Below are 7,864 nucleotides of genomic sequence, written 5' to 3' on the forward strand. Positions count from 1 at the left end.
AAAGAAGGAAAGGTAGAAGCAGTTTCTCCCACTCTCTCTGTACCTGGGTACTATTATTCGGGCAGTGGCTATATTCTTCTTTTTCTACAGCTCCTTCCTGATAGATTGATTCCACAGCACCAGTGATCCTTAGGATCTGGTTATAATGTTTCCTCTTCTTGTACTTTCAGGCTTAGTGGTAATAATAGCTTTTCTTAAATTATTTTCACTGCATCAATCGAGTGTATCTTTTGTTTCCTACCAGTCAGGAGACTGGCAGAGAGACATACAATGAAGTTCACTGAATGAATTCATGAGCAATCCAATGGATGAATGAATGAATGAATGAATGAAGAATCCCTGCTCCCTCATGATTTACAGAACCTACTTTGAAAAATTAAGCCAAACCAAAAGCATAATTTGCTGCACTCTTTTGAGTTGTGGTGTAACAGAAGCCTTGAAAGTTAACCCAAAGAAAATATATCAATGTTGAATATTTCATGTAAGGTTGGAAACAGGGCTGTAAGGGGAAAGCTATGAGGATTGACACATACAGGCTATGCAGTGGCTGACAGTTTCCTCTGCCTTGACTTCTCTGAGATCTTCTTGTAACAACCAGGTCTTACTATCTCAATGGGAACAACCGAAAAAGTTATAGTTGCAACAGGAACAAAATTCACACTCAAAAGGATTGAAACAAGAGAGCTTAATAAAAGGGATATTGGCAGAAATCTGAGAAACCTCATCACATACAGGCTTGCTGCCAGAGAAGAAGGGCCACCTGATAGGGCATCAAACACAGCTACCGGCAGAACAACAGTGTTGAGGTAGGAAAAGAATGGAGAAAATAAGTACTCCAAGCTCTCGTTACCCTGGCTCATAATCTACTGCTGGTGCTTCCCATTGATCTTGTCTAAATCAAACAAGAGGTTAAGTGTGATGCGATGCAAGCCTCCCAGGGAATACAGGAAGGTGGACCTGGATTGGAGCAGTGAGACAAGTGGAGAATAGCTACCATAGCATTTTTAAAATCTTTTCTAAGAGAAGTGCTAAACCTATGCTTAAAGCCTATCTAGTAAGATAATTAATAACCAGAACTTTACTACAATTTGATACTTTTGAAAATAAAATTCTGAGGCTAACAACCACCCTATAAGGGAGGTTTGACAAAGAGTATATTTTATCTTTGGCATCAAGTACACTAGATATTTATCATATATGTTGGATAGACACTAGTCCATTGAACTGTGATCCCCCTAATGATACAGAAAGGAATCGGGGCTGGCCTTAAACCCTCTGAAGTCGTCTTCTAGTTCTTTTATTATTGTATGTTGTACACCGGTTCACTCCTTGACCACGCAACATTTTTTCCTCTTTTATCCTGGCATAAGCTTCTGTTTACCCCATTCAAGCTGCTCTTCCTGAAAAATCACTGTGCTTTAGTTTTATCAGCCAATAGCCATTGGCTTAAAAATGATTAGGATTTCCCCCAAGAGGAAGCCTTTGATCACTGGAGCCAGATCCAGCCATGAAAGTGTGGGTTTTCCTGCTCGGTTCTAACATTTTCTCTCAATTAGGACAAGAGAGACTGCCTTGGGGAGCTGATTCTTCATCTGCACACATAATATCTGTGTTCCTATGTTTTCTGAGGAAGCACTAGGGGGCGCATTGGTAAGAACCTGTTTTTGAGGTAATTGCAAGGGGAAAATAAAGCACACCTCAATGAAAACTCTTTTTTTTTTATATTCCCTATACTCTCTTTTCCTAAATCCAGCAGCGCCAAATCTCAGGTGGCAAACAATAGATTTCACTGGCTGAGAATAATCCAATAGAACAGCCCAAGGCAGAATGAAAACAGCAAGACCTTCCTGATATCACATGAATGGGTTTCCTCTCTGGTTGCAGAAGGCTGCTCTCAAAATCACCTGTTGTCTGTATGTCTTCCTTGGTGAAGTAAGTCAGAAAGAGAAAAACAAATACCGTATACTAATGCATACATATAGAATCTAAAAAAAAGAAAATGGCACTGATGAACCTAGTTGCAGGGCAGGAATAAAGATGTAGACATAGAGAATGGCCTTGAGGACACGGGGTGGGAGGGGAAAGCTGGGGCGAAGTGAGAGTAGCATCAACACATATACACTACCTAATGTAAAATAGCTAGCTAGTGGGAAGCAGCAGCATAGCACAGGGAGATCAGCTCAGTGCTTTGCAATGACCTAGAGGAGTGGGATAGGATGATGGGAGGGAGGCTCAAAAGGGAGGGGATATGGGGACGTACATATGCATATGGCTGATTCACCTTGGTGTACAACAGAAACTAACTAACACAGTATTGTGAAGCAATTATACTCCAATAAAGATCTGTTCAAAAAAATCACCTGTTGTCATGTCTAGTACCTGGATATACAGAAGAGGTCCAAGCAGGCCCAAATATATAAAATGTCGACATGATTATCACAGGGCACTAGGAGGCTTTATATGAAGATAACTGATAAGATTAGTGATGTGGAGAAGCGAAAGTGATGTTGTATTTGAAGTTATGTTTGAAGTAAAAGGATATCAACGATGATGAGACAAGAAACAAAATCCCTGAACACTGGACTAGAAGTTTGCCATGGAAGATTGAGAGAATTCAATATGGAGTAACTTCACTCCAGTAGGGGAATTATGCTGACATTTCAAAAATTCATATTACATTAAGTGATATTACAATGGGGTGGGCATAAGGAAGCATTTCTTTTTTTTAAAATTGAAGTATATTTTATTTACAATGTTGTGTTAATTTCTTATGTACAGCAAGGTGATTCAGTTATACATATATATTTTTAAAATATTCTTTTCCATTATGGTTTATCACAGAATATTGAATATATTTCTCTGTGCTATGCAGCAGGACCTTGCTGTTTATCCATTATATATGTAATAGTTTGAATCTGTTAACCCCAAACTCCCACTTCATCTCTCTTCCACCCCACTGGCAACCAAAAGTCTGTTCTCTATGTCTATGAGTCTTTCTGTTTCATAAAAATTCATTTGTGTCATATTTTAGATTCCACATATAAGTGATATCATATGGTATTTGTGTTTCTCTTTCTGACTTACTTCACTTAGTATGATCATCTCGAGGTCCATCCATGTTGCTGCAAGTGGCATTATTTTATTCTTTTTTTATGTTTGAGTAGTATTCCATTGTATATGTGTACCACATCTTCATCCATTCATCTGTCGATGGACATTTAAGTTGTTTCCATGTCTTAGCTATTGTGAATAGTGCAGCTATGAATATAGGGGCGCATGTATTTTTTTGAATTAGTGTTTTGTCTGGATATGTGCATAGGAGTGGAATTGGTGGGTCATATGTTAGTTCTATTTTTAATTTTTTGTGGAATCCCCATACTGTTTTCCACAGGGGTTGCACCAGCTTACATTCAAGAGGGAGGCATTTCTAATACTTGAAATTAATATCGTAAAGGGCAACAGCCCTTGTTTGGTATCTGAATAAAAATAAAATTTTGGAACGTAGGTCCCGTGGATCTGACTCTTCACAAGAATTTTGATTTTGAGCCATGTCACTACCACCTCTAAGTGTCTCCTCTCAATAAGCCTAGGTTCAAAGTCCTAGCCAGCTCCCTGACTATTTTTAATTTGACCTAGGCCATGAAATGATCAAATTAAACTAAGCCATGATCAAACTCCAATTGGAGAGGGCTGCAACAATGAGTTATTTTACCAGGAGACAAGGTCCTTGTCTTTTCTAATGTTCTGGTGTCTTGAATAGTGGAGGATGTAAGAAGGGAGGGAAGGAAGTATTTTAGAACAAGACATTTTGGTAACCATTGAGATAATTATTCATTTTGACTAATGATTAAATGTTAATGTATATATATATATATATATATATATATATATATATATATAAAAGCAGGCTGAAATAAAATCTTAGCAAGCAGATTGTACAATTCTTCATTTATGGATGACTACTGAAATAGCATCAGCATAATATTTTGATAGAGTAAATGAAATATTTGTTCTTATTTCTAGATGGCTTTTTAAAAAATATGTTCTGGACAAGTTCTTGCAAACCTGAGTTTTTGAATGACACTTTTTTTACCCTCTACTACATTGTAACCCTACTACAATTAGACATAAACAAATTTAGATAAATCCCAAGCCAACTAGTGAAGTTCTCTACAACTAGAGAGCAGAGATAAGAACTTAGGTGAAAGCCATCCAAAGGGACAGGTTGCCTACACCTCAGTACTTTGAGTCATCTCCCCAAAACCCTGCTCTGTGCCTTCCACATAGACAAGCATTAAAGTTGTAAAGACACTAAATATCTTAAGACTTTTACATCCCTCCACCACAAATACACACAGAGCCTCCTGGCAAACACACACACATAAATATACACACACAAACACAGCTCTACATTTCATCACTTCCAAGAGAATTTTCATTTTCAACAGAGACTCTTCATGAACTGATAACTCAAAGGCATGATTCAATCTTGGAATTTTAAGTTGGGTAAAACTTGAAGCATCCTTTGGGCTCACTTCTCAATTCAGAAATTATAGTTGCTACCTTGCCCTCCTCACTTAATTCCTCTAAAGTTTGACACTCATCTGAAGAAAACAATCTTGTATTCCACTTTTTTTCTGTGTTTTTACACCTCATCTATTTTGTTTTTTCCAGAGAGGGACTTAATAGAGATTACTGGATCCTAAATTCAATGGTGTTTGGTTTTCAAAAGATACATTTTTCTTTCAACATTCCTGTCTTCAAAAGCTAATGGGTTGTGTTGCTCTGTTGTAAGCCAGAGTCAGGTTGGTGGAGATATCACAGCAATTATTCCTAATTGCTGCTGAAAATGTGCTTCCTTAGAAGAGGGGGGAGACTAGCTTAGCTGACAGAAGTGCATATCTGCTAAATAGAAGAAATGTAATTAGTGGTTAGTTGAGAGGTGGGAAAGAGAGATTTTACTTTGCAACAACTAAAAAAAAAGAAAATGCTTAGACATTATTTAAATTAAGCAAGATGTATGAACCAGCACAGAAACTACACTGCTCAAGGTCTGTCATAATCACCCATTGCATTTCTCTTACAAAACATATTTGGAAAACAAGTGAATTTTGCCTTTATAATCTCATTAAATATAATCATTAATTAGAAGTAGAAAAGCAGGAGCTTTGTAGTTAGGCAACTCCAAGTGTGAGCCAGGCTCTGCCATTTATAAGTTGTATGACGTTTTGCATGTTGTTAAATATTCATAAACCTGTTTCCTCTAAAACTAGATAATAATGAAATATCTTCAGGCAGGTGATATAAAGTTTAAGTGAGAGTATTATTTTTGAAATCATTCTATTATTTAATAATTTCATTGTTATTTTAAATAGTTTCTTATTTGCTGCATGATATTAAGCAATTTATTTAAGCCCATCATCTGTAAAATGGATCTTTAATATATAACTTTTAGGGACAAGAGGTAAAATCAACAGGGTAGATAATACATATTCTTCATCTATCATGAAGTATCTAAATATGTGCTTGGCTTAGACTAATTGCTGGAGAGATGGCTGTTCCCCTTTTCTTCTCTCCATCTTCCTCCCTCCCTCTCTTCATTCCTCTTTATTCCTTCCTTCTTTCCTTCACTGTTAAAGAGTTGAAAGGTTGGGAAAGACAATACCTTGGTTTCATCTACTCAGAATTGCCTCCCATCTCCTTCTGGGGACTCTGTATCTGCAATTATGGAGACTGACAGAGTTACGGTAAATAACCCACCGGTTCAAATCTGAAACCTTCAGAGGTGAAAGATGGGTGATTTTACAGGTAAGGCCACAGCTCCTCTCTCTTTCCAATCAGAAATCTAATAAAACAGTAAATCAATAGAGTTCCCCTTTCTCCTCCTCTTTTAACTTTCAGTGGAAAGTGACACTTTGGCTCATTAAAGACAATAGTCAGAAGATTAATTTGATCACACCCTGAAGGCTGTCCTGCTCATAGCCTCTGAGGGAAACAGGTCCCATTAGTCAGGAAGACGAGGGTGCAGTCAGGAGACTCCTGGGCCCTGGGGCTGGGAGAGAGGACTGCCTTTCCTTAGGTCTCATTAAAAACGAACACAAACATTAGGGATGAATAACGACGACTCTGCTTTTCATAGCCAGTATCTGTAGGACTAAAGTGATTCCGAATTCAAGTGGCATTGTTGAAATACACCTCTCTTTCATGTTCAACTCAGTACCAGCATCGTCTATGAAACTTTTCCCACCTACCCCAGTCCCTCCAAATTAGAGTTCTGGAGCATGTTTGGTGAACAGCACCTCAAAAAGGACTCCAAGAATGTTTCCAGTGAGAAATCCTAAGTTCCTCAAGCTTCATGTGTTTGTCTTTTTCTTTTTCCTCCAAGACAATCTTCCACAATTCTAGCCACATGGTTACTCTTAACAAATCCTAGTTTACTGACAATATTAACTACAGTTCAAAGTGCTAGAGAACTAGCAAATTCTTTATATCACACAGAACAATTACGTTTCAGATGTAATTTAAAGTATTGGGAATTGGCATGATTTAAAAGAAAGAAAGGGAAAAATAATGTACTAATCAACTTTTGTTGCAATAAAACTGCATAACCAAGATCTTCAAAATCCAAGGGTCTTAACAATAATAAATGCTTCCTTTCTTGCTCACAGCTCTTTGGGTGGACTATGGCTTCACTGAGCTTGGCTCTGGGTTTCAGATTGCTTCAGATCTACTCCATTTGTTTCTTTATTTTCCTTGGACCAGTAGTTAACTGGGTCATATTCTTCTCACAATACATCACAGGAACACAAGAGGGCAAACCAAAATTTACACATATGAAGACTGTCCTTGAGTCATGTTGACAATATGATCTTTGCCAAGAAAGTCACACAGCTTAGATCAACAACAATAATTTTATAGAAGGGAAGGAAGAAAAATTGGAAACAATCAACTTTCATAGTAACTAATATTTAAGTTTCTTGACAATGCTAATCACAGTGTTAAATAACTTACAAACATCTCATTTAGTCCTTATATTACTCTTGTGATATGGGGTTTAATATCTCTATTTTATAAGTGAGGAAAGAGTCTCAGAGAAGCTTAGCATCATATTCAATGCCAGAAAGAAATGGTGCCATGTGAAGCAGGAGTTCAACTATAGGTCTCTTCAGTTCCAAACTCATCTATCTTTCTATTCATTTATATTGATGCTGCATAGCAGACATTCAAAACTAGATATTATTTTTACCAGAACTGGGCAGTGTTGTTAGCACTTTGCATATATTAATCTTGCCATCATCTGTTTGCATTATGTAATATTATTATTTCCCATTTCATAGATGAGAACTGAATCACAGAAGGTTTAAACAATTTAATATACAGGCCATCTGTCTACAGCTCTGTATGATAAGCTGTAGTCATTCTGGTGTTTTTGCATATAATGATTATGAGAATAATTAGCAAAGCACATGACACTATATATTCAGACTATAATTATCACATTTAACCCTCCTGCTCACTTTAGAATTAATACCGGACTTCCCTGGTGGCACAGTGGTGAAGAATCCGCCTGCCAAAGCAGGGGACATGGGTTCAAGCCCTGGTCCAGGAAGATCCCATTTGCCATGGACCAACTAAGCCCGTGAGCCACAACTACTGGGCCTGTTCTCTACAGCCCGTGAACCACAATACTGATCTCACTTGCCACAACTACTGAAGCCTGCATGCCTAGAGCCCATGCTCCACAACAAGAGAAGCCACTGCAATGAGAAGCCCGCACACCGTAACGAAGAGTATCCCCTGCTCTCTGCAACTAGAGAAAGCCCGTGTGCAGCAACGAAGACCCAATGCCACCAAAAATAAATAA

Source organism: Monodon monoceros, unplaced genomic scaffold (assembly GCF_005190385.1).
Source record: "Monodon monoceros isolate NGI ecotype Baffin Bay Population unplaced genomic scaffold, NGI_Narwhal_1 Super_Scaffold_19, whole genome shotgun sequence".
Classification (NCBI taxonomy): Eukaryota; Metazoa; Chordata; class Mammalia; order Artiodactyla; family Monodontidae; genus Monodon; species Monodon monoceros.